General features: G+C 43.4%; 1 protein-coding gene across 1 annotated transcript in view; it reads right to left on the bottom strand.

Annotated features, from left to right (window-relative positions):
- PTPN11 (protein tyrosine phosphatase, non-receptor type 11) overlaps positions 1-13,773 on the bottom strand; it is a 99,371-nt gene that overhangs the window by 84,997 nt on the left and 601 nt on the right. The gene's annotated exons all lie outside the window — the stretch shown is intronic.

Here is a 13,773-nt window from a genome sequence, read left to right as displayed (position 1 = left end):
TCACCTCACTGCAACCTCTGCCTCCCGGGTTCAAGCAATTCTCCTGCCTCAGCCTCCTGAGTAGCTGGGATTACAGGCACCTGCCACCACACCCGGCTAATTTTTTTGTATGTTTTTAGTTGAGATAGGGTTTTACCATGTTGGCCACGCTGGCCTCAAACTCCTGACTTCAGACAATCCGCCCACCTCGGCCTCCCAAAGTGCTGGGATTACAGGTGAGAGCCACCGCGCCCAGCCCATTATATTCTTATGGGACCACCATTATGTATGCCGTCCATCATCAACTGAACCATCATTATGTGGCACATGACTGTATATAATTTTTTTATTTTGACAAATATCGTCAGACCACCCTCAAAATAAGGTACTGGTCTGGATGGGCATACAGTGTGAAATCTGCTGTTTTCCCTCACTTGTGCCAATGCTGCATATATTACCAGACTCTTTCATCTTTGTCTGTCTGATCAATGGAAAATGATGCCATGTTAGTATGAATTTCTTTGTAAGACTGAGCACTTTTTCATGTTTTCAGACCACTTGTTTTTCCTTTTCTATGAGTTGTCAGTTTGTTGTTGCTCATTTCCTATTAGATTTTTTTCTTATTGATTTGTAGTTCTTGATATAACTAGAATATTACCCTTTACTGTATGTGTTGCAAATATTTGTCTCCGTTTTTTTTGGGGTTTTTTTTTTGCCCCCCTTTTTAGTCTGTGGCATTTTTTTTTCCTACAGAGGTTCATGTTGGCATAGTTAAATTTATCAGATTTTTCCATTATGATTTCTGGGTTTCTTGCCATGCTTAGAAACTGTCTTAATTCACAGCAGTGTTGTGTGGTAGAAATTAATTAATACACGGAAAATGCTTAGCACAGAACCCGCCCTTGGAGTTTCACCTTTGGAACTAGAAATTTAGATGTTATCCGGAAGAAAACATTTAGAATAAAGTCACAGACCTTAATGGGACCCTGCACAGCATGGCCCCTGGTTGACTCTGGTTCTCTGATCACGTCTCCGATTTCCTCCAATTGCCACATGTGACTTTTACATGTGCTTTTCCCTCTGGTGGTCCCACCGTCAGATCCCCCATCCTACCTTCTCAATAAACCCCCTGCTTCTCAGGGGTGATACTCAACATAGCAACATAGCATCTAATCACACATTTCTACAGCCTCCAGGTTGAAGGCTAGACTGGCAGCTCCATGAGGGCAAAGGACATGTCTATTTCTTTTATTGTTTTTTAGAGATAAGGTCTCGTTCTGCCCCCACGCTGGAGCGCAGTGGCATGATCATGGCTCACTGCAGCTCCAACTCCTGGGCTCAAGTAATCCTCCCACCTCAGCCTCCCGAGTAGGAACATGTCTCTTTCTTCACCACCGTAACCGCAGGCCCTAGCAAATGGTTAATACAGAGCAGTTCCTTACTAAACATTTGTGGCCAGAAGGGAAGGAAGAGCAATCTTGGGGTGAGCCCCATCACTACTCTCTCCTACATCCACACAGTTTCACATCTGTGACCTGGGTGGTGTCAACAGGAGGCTGTCAAGGATGACTCCAACTTCCACGTACTCAAGAGGAAGAGGCAGAAGGTAGCTGACAAAGCCCTCTTCAAACTGGTCCCACCAGCTCTTTATGTGGCAAAAAGATGGTCATTGTTTTTAATACACAGTCTCTTCTCACCCAATCGGTGGTGATGACAAGGATATTTTTCCCTATCTGTATGCTACTGTAGTCATTTTAATAAGAATTTGCAAAGTGAATGTCTAGGGCACCTACGCATATGAGCCAAAAACTTGCCCCAAAGCCTCCCCATGCATTTGGAAACACCAAATGTTGATATCTGAAACTAACTTGCAGTCTGGGTAACAAAGTAAGACCTCATCTCCAGAAAAAAAAAAAAAAAAATTTAATTAGCTGGGTGATGGCACATGCCTATAGTCATAGCTACTCTAAAGGCTGAGGCAGAGGCCAAAGGTTTGAGACCAGCCTGGGCAACATAGTGAGACCTCGTCTCTAGAAAAAAAAAAATGTTTTTTAATTACCCAGGCATGGTGGCCCACATCTGTGGTCCCATTTACTTTAGAGGCTGAGATGGACGGATTGCTTGAGCCCAAGCATCTGAGGCTGCAGTAAGCCATGACTGTGCCATTACACTCCAGGCTGGGTGATAGACCAAGACCCTGTCTCAAGATAAAAACAAAACAACAACAACAACAACAAACCTATATGAATCACAAAATAAAAAAGATGATTTATCCATACTTATATTGTTACAAACACTAATTTTTCCACAATTATGAACTGGCTCTGATAATAAGAAAAAAGCAATATATGGCTAGGCATGGTGGCTCACACCTTTAATCCCAGCACTTTGGGAGGCTGAGGCAGGCAGATCACCTGAAGTCAGGAATTCAAGACCAGCCTGACCAACATGGTGAAACCCCGTCTCTACTAAAAATGCAAAAATTAGCTGGGTGTGGTGGCATGCAACTGTAATCCCAGCTACTTGAGAGGCTGAGGCACAAGCATCACTTGAACTCAGGAGACGGAGGTTTCAGTGAGCTGAGATGGTACCACTGCACTCCAGCCCGGGCAACACAGCAAGACTGTCTCAAAAAAGATAAATGTAATATGTTGGCTATGATACATTACAGCTGGTTAAAATTACAGCTATACTTACTGAATGTTTGCCACGTGACTGTGTGCAAAGCAGACTTGAGAAATCAAACTCTTCACTACTACATTCTGCTATTTATTTCTAAAAATTTCTTTTTTTAAATACCCTTGTTCTTGCTCTTATCTCATATTTCTAAAAATTTCCTTTTTTGTTGTTGTTGTTTTTTTTTTTGAGACGGAGTCTCGCTCTGGCACCCAGGCTGGAGCACAGTAGCACAATCTCAGCTCACTGCAACCTCCACTCCCGGGTTCAAGCGATTCTCCTGCCTCAGCCTCCCAAGTAGCTGGAATTACAGGCATGTACCACCACACCCAGCTAATCTTTCTGTATTTTCAGTAGAGACAGGGTTTCACCATGTTGGCCATGGTCTCAAACTCCTGACCTCAAGTGATCTGCCCGCCTCGGCCTCCCAAAGTGCTGGGATTACAGGAGGCATGAGCCACTGCACCTGGCCCACCCTGTCTCTTAAAAAAAAAAGTAGTTTCAACTGCCAAAGGTGAAACTAGGTAAACACCACCTACATCCATCAGCTAGATCAGCAACAGAAGATAAGGTAGGTGGTCTTCTCCTTTACCCTTTTATTAAATAAACTGTATTATTTCATTTACAACTTATAATTATGCTATCCTGTTATTAAGAACAAACAGATGAGAATAGTATTTTCAGGGAAACTTAGTAACCAGTATTTAGCACAGAGGCTGGAGACAGTAAGGACTTAATAAACATTAGTTTTCACTATTATTATCATTATTATTATTAGTGGATGTTATGCAGGATAGATACTTCTCATGCATAATTTTGTTAGTTTCACATAGGCAATTGTGACATGTATATCATTTAAGTTAACACTGCTTTTTCATATACTTCTTCATGGCTCTGGAACTGTCTCAACATTATTTCAAGCAATAGTTACAGGCTGGACACAGTGGCTCACACTTGTAATCCCAGCACTTTGGGAAGCCAAGGAGGGCAGATCACCTGTGGTCAGGAGTTCAAGACCAGCCTGATCAACGTGGAGAAACCCCATCTCTATACAAAATTAGCCTGGTGTGGTGGCACATGCCTATAATCCCAGCTACTCGAGAGGCTGAGGGAGGATAATAGCTTGAACCCAGGAGGCGGAGGTTGCAGTGAGCTGAGATCACACCATTGCACTCTAGCCTGGGCAACAGGAGCAAAACTCCATCTCAAAAATAAATAAATAAAAAATATATAGTTAGAAATTGAAATGGCTATTCCATGACCATCTACTTGAGCTTTAGTAGATTTTAAACTTCCTTCCATAGCTTTTTTTTTTTTTCCAAAAAGTATTCATAATTACCAAAATGCTTCCCGGTTACAGGTTTAATACGTGTATTCAATCACTGACAATTTTGTGATTTGCAACTTGCTTATCACTAGAGTAAGGAGCAGTTAGAGTTAATTCGACCCTGAGAACTTAGTAAGGGAAGATAAAGAACAGTGGAATTAATAAAAATCTTTATGTAGGGCCAGCCTCAAACGTTATAAGCACTTGTAATATTAGTAAGTGAGGCAAAAAAAAAAAAGACAACACATATCTTGACCATCTCACACCTAGCATAATTTGACACAATAGGATTTAGTTTACAAACCGAACCAATAAATGAAAACTGCAATGTAAGTACATCCATATAACCTGGGAGGAGGGGAAATGGCAAATCAGTATGGCCTCATTTGAGTTTATCAACAACTTTATTACAATTAATACAGAATGATTACAGTTAATTACAATTGACACAGAGGGTCCAGATAAGATGAGAAGAGACAAATAAATGTTCAGTCCTCACCATTTATATAGTAGGCACTTGATCAATGGCTGCTGAGTGAATGAATTTTGATAGGAGTAAAGGATGAAAAGACACTGATGGGCTAGGCACAGTGGCTTATGCCTACAATGCCAACACTTTGGGAAGCTGAGGCATGAGAATCACTTGAGCTAGGAGCGCAAGACCAGCCTGGGCAACATAGCAAGACCCCATCTCTATAAAAAATGAAAAACTTAGCTGGGCATAGTTGTATGCACCTGTGGCCCCAGTTACTCGGGAGGCTGAGGCAAGAGGATCACTTGAGCCCAGGAGTTTGAGCTTTGATGAGCTATGATTGCATCATTGCAATCCAGTGTGGGTGATAGAGCAAGACCTTGTCTCAGAAAAAATAAATAAATAAATATAAAAATAAAAAAACACTGAAGGGAGGGGGTAGAGAAAGAGTTACGAGGAGAGGGAAGTAAGCATCCTTCTCCTCATCTTGCTCATTCTAACACCTGCAAAACCTGCCAGCTCCCGACAATCCCTTCTAACCAGCCATCATCTAGCATTATCTATATCTATATCTATATTTTTTTTGAGACAAGGTCTCACTCTGTCACCCAGGCTGGAGTTCAATGACATGATCTCGGCTCACTGCAACCTCTACCTCCCAGGTTCAAGCAATTCTCCTGTCTCAACCTCCCAAGTGGCTGGGACTACAGGCATGCACCACCACGCCTGGCTAATTTTTGTATTTTCTGTAGAGACAGGGTTTCGCCCATGTTGCCCAGGCTGGTCTTGAACTCCTCAGCTCAGGAGACCTGCCAGCCTCAGCCCCCCAAAGTACTGGTATTACAGGTATGAGCCACCGCGCCTGACCATTGTCTATATTTATTAAGGATCACTGGCCAGGTGCAGTGGCTCACACCTGTAATCTCAGCACTCTGGGAGTCCAAGGAGGGAGGATTGGTTGAGCCCCAGAGTTCAAGCCCAGCCTGAGCAACATAGTGAGACCTTGTATCTACAAAAATAAAATAAAATAAATTTTAAAAGATAATAAGGTCATAATACAGCCCAGGTAGGTACCACTCATCTCACAGAAAGACACACACACACACACACGCACACACCAGCAATTGGGGAAAAGAGCCTCAAATCAATGTCTAAAATAAGCTCCAGGGCCTATTACACATGACCCCTGTGTTAAGTGGGTTTTAAAAAATGGAAGACATAATTCCTGTCTGTAAGAGTTTACATTTCTCAGCAACAAAAAGAGAAAAAAAAAAAAGTTTTGGCCAGGTGTGGCGGCTCATGCCTGTAATCCCATCACTTTGGGAGGCCAAGGCAGGTAGATCACCTGAAGTCAGGAGTTCAAGACCAGCCTGGCCAACATGGCGAAACCCTGTCTCTTCTAAAAATACAAAAATTACCCAGGTGTGGTGGCACATGCCTGTAATCCCAGCTATTCCGGAGGCTGAAGCAGGAGAATCAGGTTAATCAGTGGGGCAGAGGTTGCAGTGAGGCAAGACGGTGCCACTGCACTCTAGCCTGCCCTACAAGAGTGAAACTCTGTATCAAAAAAAAAAAAAAGAGTTTACAAACCTGAACTATTTGCCAGGAAATCACACCCAAAATCTGAATGCAGATCTGCAAAGGCTTGGGACTTATGTCAAGTGAGTTTTTTAAAAAGATGCTGATGAAACAAAAAGAAAATACAATGATGCTGAATATTTTATCTATGCATCCCCCTCCCCCAGTGATGTGGGGAAACAGTCAAGCTGGCCAGTAATTTCAGGAACTTCATCTCAAGGCTGCTATACTGAGAAAGGAGGTTTAGGCGGGGGGTGGCAGCCCACACCTGTAATCCCAGCACTTGGGGAGAATCGCTTGAGCCCAGGAGTTCAGACCTCATCTCTACAAAAAATCAAAAAAATTAGCCGAATGTGGTGGTGCACGCCTGCAGTTCCAGCTACTCAGGAGGCTGAGGAGGGTGTATCCCTTAAGCCCAGGAGGTTGAGGCTACAGTAAGCTATGATTGCAACATCACCCTCTAACCTGGGTGACAGAGTGAGACCTTGTCTCAAAAAAAAGAGGGGTGAAATTTAAACTAGGGATCCAAAGTCTAATTTCAGGGTGGGAGCGGTTTGAGGGATGAGAAATTAATTAATGGGTATAATTTACATTATTCAGGTGATGGTACACTAAAAGCCCAGACTTCAATGCTGGACAATAGATTCACGTAACAAAACTGCATTTGTAACCTTTAAATGTATAAAGTCTAATTTCAGTTTCTTATATGCATATAAATTTATATCTTTCTTACCTGCTACTCCAAAAAAATTATTATATTTGTTCTTGGGGAGTAAGTTTATAGTTTGTTACTTTCTACAGATTACAAGAATATTCCTCATTTCTAATCTAATTAAATTTTAATATCCTATAGTAAGAGAGTAAGTTATGCAGAAAAAAAAAGGGGTCAATAGGGACAAGTATCATAAGTAAAAGGCTACAAAAAAGTTAAATTCTTGAAAAGTGTTCTAATGCATGCTACACTGTATTTCATTTAACTAGCCCCCCATTGATGAACATTTCAGCTGTCTCCAACATTTTGCCATCACCAACAATAATGCAATAAATATCCTACTGAATGCAAAAATTTTTTTGAAGTTGTTAGGCAGGGCGCAGTGGCTCACGTCTGTAATCTCCAACACTTTGGAGGCCGAGGCAGGTGGATCGCCTGAGCTCAGGAGTTTGAGACCAGCCTGGGCAACATGGCAAAACCCCACCTCTACACACACACACACACACACACACACACAATTAGCCAGACATGGTGGCATGTGCCTGCAGTCCCAGCCACTTGGGAGACTGAGGTGGGAGAATCACTTGAGCCTGGCAGGCAGAGGTTGCAGTGAGCTGAGGTCGTGAGCCTGGGTGACAGAGTAAGACCCCATCTCAGAAAAAAAAAGCTGGGCGCGGTGGCTCACGCCTGTAATCCCAGCACTTTGGGAGGCCGAGGCGGGTGGATCACGAGGTCAGGAGATCAAGACCATCCTGGCTAACACAGTGAAACCCTGTCTCTACTAAAAATACAAAAAATTAGCCAGGCGTGGTGGCAGCCACCTGTAGTCCCAGCTACTTGGGAGGCTGAGACAGGAGAATGGCATGAACCTGGGAGGCGGAGCTTGCAGTGAGCCAAGACTGGGCCACTGCACTCCAGCCTGGGTGACAGAGTGAGACTCCGTCTAAAAAAAAAAAAAAAAAAAAAAAAAAAAATTGTTAAAGCAGCTTTTTATCTTTTTTTTTTTTTTAAAGCAGCTTTTTAATGGTAGTGCATAGCTATGTCTTTATAAATCACTATTTTCTCAAGGAGTTTCATTGGTCAGCATCTCTGCTTTGATGACAAGACAATAAATAAAAACTACCTCCAAAAAAGACTTTCCACAAACTACTTCTACCCAAGTTCAAAGCCTCTCTCATCACTTGTCTCATCTCCCTGAATCTACTCCTGCCTCCTACAATCCACAATCCTTCCTTCACAGCAGCCAGAGAAATATTTTAAAATAGATCAGCTCATGCCACTCCCCTGATCACATCCTTCTATGATTTTGCATTGCTCTAAAAATACAATCTGCACTCCTCTCCATGGTCCACATGACACTAAAGACATTAAGAATCCCTGTGTGGTCTGCTCCCACCTACCTCCCATCTTCCCAGCCTCACAGTTCCCACATGTGCTCTCTCCCAATATTCAATCACTCCAAGATCTTCTCCCACTTCAGCACTTTTGCATGTGCTGTTTCCTAAAACCTGGAATACTCAATGCCTAGCACGGTACCTGGCACAGAGTTACCCCATGATAAATAGTTCTTCAATGGATGGATAGATATTCCATTAGAGTGGGCCAGTGAGATGATAAAAACTTGAACCATTTTCTTTAAAATAGACATTGTAAAGGCCAAGTACAGTGGTTCACATCTGTAATGCTAGCACTCTGGAAGGCCAAGGCAGGCAGATAGCTTGAGCCCAGGAGTTTGAGACCAGCCTGGGCAACATAGCAAGACCCTATTTCTACAAAAGAAATAGAAAAATTGGACAAGTTTGATGCCATGTGCCTGTAGTCAGTACCAGCTACTCAGGAGGCTGAGATGGGAGGATCACTTGAGCCCAGGAGGTCGAGGCTGCAGTGAACCAAGATTATGCCACGGCACTCTCCAGCCTGGGCAACAGGGTAAGACCCTGTCTCAAAAAAAAACAAAAAAACAAAAAAAAACCACATTGTGCATGTGTATATACATGTGTAGACAGATATACACATTACAGAAACACATACAATGTGTCTTTGTGTTTATATGAGTACACAAATATACATATATACACATACATTCTAAACAGTATAATCTATACCAATAAATTTCCAATTTCAGGCTGGTGTGGTAGCTCATGTCTATAATCCCAGCCCTTTGGAAGGCCAAGGTGGGCAGATTACTTGAGGCCAGGAGTTCGAGACCAGCCTGGCCAACATGGTAAAACCCCATCTCTACTAAAAATATAAAAATTAGCCAGACTTGGTGGCATGCACCTGTAATCCCAGCTACTTGGGAGGCTGAGGCACAAGAATTGTTTGAGCCAAAGAGGTGCAGGTTGCAGTGGGCCAAGATTATATCACTGCACTCGAGCCTGGATGATGGAGTGAGATTCTATTTAAAAAAAAAAAATTCAAATTTCATTTTGGTGCTAGCTTTATCAAATTAATTTGATGCTGGCATAAAAGTCTGTCTCCCTCCCTAAATTCAGTGCTCCTCACGAACATGGATAGTATTTTTCCTATTTCAGTGTTGTCAAAGAGCATCAGATATACACATTTGCTCAAGGCACAAAGTCCTCCAAAATTCACAGTAAGAACTGGGTTGCATTTTAGGGCATCTGAATCCATTTCAGGGTCTCCAATCCTTGGTTGGGGTCCACAACACCCAGAGACCTTGCCAACATCACTTTTTGCCTCTTTCTTCCTTAAAAACATTGGCGTTGGACAGCAAGTGCTGTCTGTGTTTCCCAGAGGGAAGGGGAATAAACTGAGTGTCTCTATTGTTCTGTGGCTGCCTAACAAAGTACACCACGGCCTGCTAGGAACAATTACAAACATGAGTTGGCTCTGCTTTTCCAGCATCATGTGCCACTCATAACAGTCTCCACATTAACCATGGACATGAGGGATAAGTAATCTTAGCAGTGGCCCCTGCACTTGAGCAACTCTAACCAAAAACTTGGCCTTACATCGGGACCTAACGTTAATAAAGACATCCCAGTTTCAACTGGAAAGACACAGAACTGTTAGTTTTCAGCAAGGCAAGTTTATTTACTCCTGCAGGAGATAAACAAACGTGGCCACCAGAGAGAGCCCAGGACAAAATGTACTTGACCTGCAAGAGATAAACCAAAAGCCTCCAGTCTCAGAACAAGCTCAATTTTCTGCCCCTCTCAGCTCATCGTCGCATATGGATTTCAGAGGAACAAAAACAGATGTAAAGGAGGTACCACATGCTGAAGGAAGAGTTGGAAAATACAGGCAGTTGGTTTCACAAAGGCAGAGAAGGGCAGAGAAGCAACCTCAAAATCTAAACCCAGTACTATCACTGCTATATGATCAAGGAAGGAGTCACTTAATTGCTCAATGCCTTAGTTTCCCTACCTATGATGCTGAGAGATATCAGTACATTGAGTATACTTACATTTTAATTACTGGATGCATATAAAAGTCTAACCCAAAAGGAGTTATTTTGATAATTAAGCAAAACAAAATTCAGACCACTAATCGTCATTCAGGTCACCTATCAAAACTAACTGCATTCTCCCATCCTCACATTTCTGTAGGATTTTTTTCCCTCCTAGAATTTATTACTACCTGAAATTATCCTATTTAGTCATGTGTTTGTCTGTTCTCTCTCAGCCATGAAAATAGCAATATTGGCTGGGCGCGATGGCCCATGCCTGTAATCCCAGCACTTTGGGAGGCTGAGGCGGGTGGATCACCTGAGGTCAGGAGTTCAAGACCAGCCTGACCAACATGGGGAAACCCCGTCTCTACTAAAAATACAAAATTAGCCAGACGTGGTGGCGCATGCCTGTAATCCCAGCTACTCGGGAGGCTGAGGCAGGAGAATCGCTTGAATTTGGGAGGCAGAGGTTGTGGTGAGCCGAAATCGTGCCATTGCACTCCAGCCTGGGTAACAAGAGTGAAACTCCGTCTCAAAAAAAAAAAAAAAAGAGAAAAGAAAGAAACCAGCAATATTTTCCTATCTTACTGCTTTATCCTGCCTGGCTCATTAACTTCCTGTTGAATGAATTAATACTAGGTTAAAGTAATTTGAAGGCCAGACACAGTGGCTCATGCCTGTAATCCCAGCACTTTGGGAGGCCAAGGCAGGAAGATCGCTTGAGCCCAGGAGTTTGAGACCAGTCTAGCCAACCTGGCAAAACTCTGTCTCTACAAAAAAATACAAAAATTAGCCGGGTGTGGTGGTGCACACTTGTAGTCCCAGTAATCGGCAAGCTGAGGAGGAAGGATGGATTGAGCCTAGGAAAACAAGGCTGCAGTGATCGCACCACTGCACTCCAGCCTGGGCAACAAAGCGAGACTCTATCTCAAAAAAACATAATAATAACAATAATAATAAAATTGTAGGGCTGGGCAGGGTATCTCACGCCTATAATCCCAACACTGCAGTAGGCCAAGGTGAGAGGATCGCTTGAACATTTGAGACTGCCCTGGGCAACACAGTGAGACCCCATCTCTATTCAAACAATTTAAAAATTTTTAAAAAACAAAAAAATTTTAGGAGATATAAACTAATATATAGTGACAGAAAGCAGAACAGTGGCTAAGAACAAACGAGGGATTACAAAAAACATGAGGCAAAATTACGAGGGGCAATAGATGTGTTCATTATCTTGACTGTGGTGGTGGTTTCCCAAGTGTATATGTATGTCAAAACTGATCAAATTGTACATTTAAATATATGCATTTAATTGCATGTCATTTATAGCTCATTAAGGCTGGTTAATAAAACAGACTTATAATCTAAAAAATGATAAATCATTCAAAATTCTGTGTATTATGTTCATAATCTGGCTTTTTGGGTGGTACACAATACCAGGGCTGGAGGGGAAAAGGAACTACTCCATTTCAAACTGTCATCTTTACCACTTGCTGCTTTGACTATGCCCACACTTTCATGCTTCTAAACTAACAAACTGGACAATGTAGGGTCTATTACTACACAGATCTTCTCCCAACCCTCAGCCCCCTAAAGCAGCAAATCCTTACTTGTCTGGAAGAGCAGACACCAGGAACAAAAGGCTCAATGACTATTAGACAGATTAAAGAATAGACAACTGTTTATTTAAAAGCTCCCTAAAGAATAAGAACATTTGAGGCTATATACTGTTCCGTTGAAATGCAGTTATATATTACCCAGATCCGCAAGCACTTGCCAACAGACCTGTCCAAGTCACCCACTTCCTACGAGTTCTGTTTTCTTTTTTCTCCCCTTTTTAAATTCCAGATCCATGTAAGAATGACATGCCAGGTCTGTTTGGAGGAGACATTCCTAATATTTTGAAAAATCTCATTCAGGCCGGGTGCAGTGGCTCATGCCTGTAATTCCAGCACTTTGGGAGGCCGAGGCAGGCGGATCTCGAGGTCAGGAGTTTGAGACCAACCTGGCCAACATAGTGAAACTCCGTCTCTACTAAAAATACAAAACTTGGCAGGGCACGGTGGCTCATGCTTGTAATTCCAGCACTTTGGGAGGTCGAGGCGGGCGGATCACAAGGTCAGGAGATCGAGACCATCCCGGCTAACATGGTGAAACCCCGTCTCTACCAAAAATACAAAACATTCGCCAGACGTCGTGGCGGGCACCTGTAGTCCCAGCTACTTGAGAGGCTGAGGCAGGAGGATGGCTTGAACCCGGAAGGCGGAGCTTGTAGTGAGCCGAGATTGCGCCATGGCACTCCAGCCTGGGCAAGAGAGCGAGGCTCTGTTTCAAAAAAAAAAATTAGCCGGGCATAGTGGCATGCCGGTAGTCCCAGCTACTAGGGAGGTTGAGGCAGGAGAATCGCTTGAACCTAGGAGGCGGAGGTTGTGGTGAGCCGAGATCGTGCCACTGCACTCCAGCCTGGGCTGTTAACAGAGTGAGACTCCGTCTCAAAAAAAGAGAAAAAAAAAGAAAGAAAAAAAAATCTCATTCAAATAGCCTCAATAGCTTGAATCGTTTTTTAAATGTCTGAGACAGTGACCATAATTGAACAACCATGGAAAAAAATAGACAATGGGTCTTAAGTGTGAGTGGTATATAGAGTGATTATATAAAATAGCAGGATCATTATCTGAAAACAAGTTACACTACTGTTTGACAACAAAATTAAGGCTTACAAGTGGTTAGCAATAGTTACAAAATAATAGAAGCAACATAGTGATTAAAAGTAGGGATTCTGTCTCCACCACCTACTAGCTGTGAGGTTAAGCAATCTACTTAACCTCTCCGAAACTCGGTTTACTCATCTTTACAATGGGGATAATAGTAGCCATCTGATAGGGCTGTCGTCAGAACTAAGCAAATGTTAGCTATTAGTAGTAATATTACCCTGATCTTTCAAAGGATCTCATTAACTCACTAATTCTCCTTAGTTTCAAATCTTGTCATTTACTAGCATGTTGCTTCTGGGCCTCGGTTTCCTCATCCATAAAACGGGTACCAGTAAAGTGACCTGACTGTTAAGGTTGCAGTGAAGGATTAAATAATGAGATGCGGCTCCCTTCCTTTCCATCTCCCAAAGCGAAGATCGCAGAGGAAGGAAATACTTCTAGTGGCTGCAGATACAGTCAGTTTTTCCATTTCTGGCACGTGAGGGGTGGGAGAAAAAGAAGACACAAAGGGGCACATAAAAGGGTCAGGGGTCTTTCGTGAAGACCCCAAATGCACGCAAGTGGCACAGTGACCCAGAACGACTAGACTACTGGGGGCCCGGCCCCGCGCAACTCCCATCTCGTGTCCCAGAGAGCCTCCCCAAGTGAGCAGGGTTATTTCGGAATCACCATGAGGCAATTCTCATGAGGCAATGGGTCAGGAATGCGGCGCTGAGCCGGGCCGCTGGCGCCCGTGGTTCCCTAGGCGGCTCTACCTGCCCCAGGCCTGACGGGCATCCCCCGGGCTGCCGCAGCCGGAACTCAGGGAGGCAGGAAATGAATGGGGACCCAAGGGGTGGGGGCGCAGTGGGGCCGGCCCCCGGGCCGAGGAGGGACAGGGGACGAGGAGGGAACTGGCCC

This window comes from Mandrillus leucophaeus, unplaced genomic scaffold, assembly GCF_000951045.1.
Source record: "Mandrillus leucophaeus isolate KB7577 unplaced genomic scaffold, Mleu.le_1.0 Scaffold55, whole genome shotgun sequence".
NCBI classification, from domain to species: Eukaryota; Metazoa; Chordata; class Mammalia; order Primates; family Cercopithecidae; genus Mandrillus; species Mandrillus leucophaeus.
The sequence above is the reverse complement of the archived record's forward strand: the minus strand, read 5'-3'. Positions and strand labels throughout refer to the sequence as shown.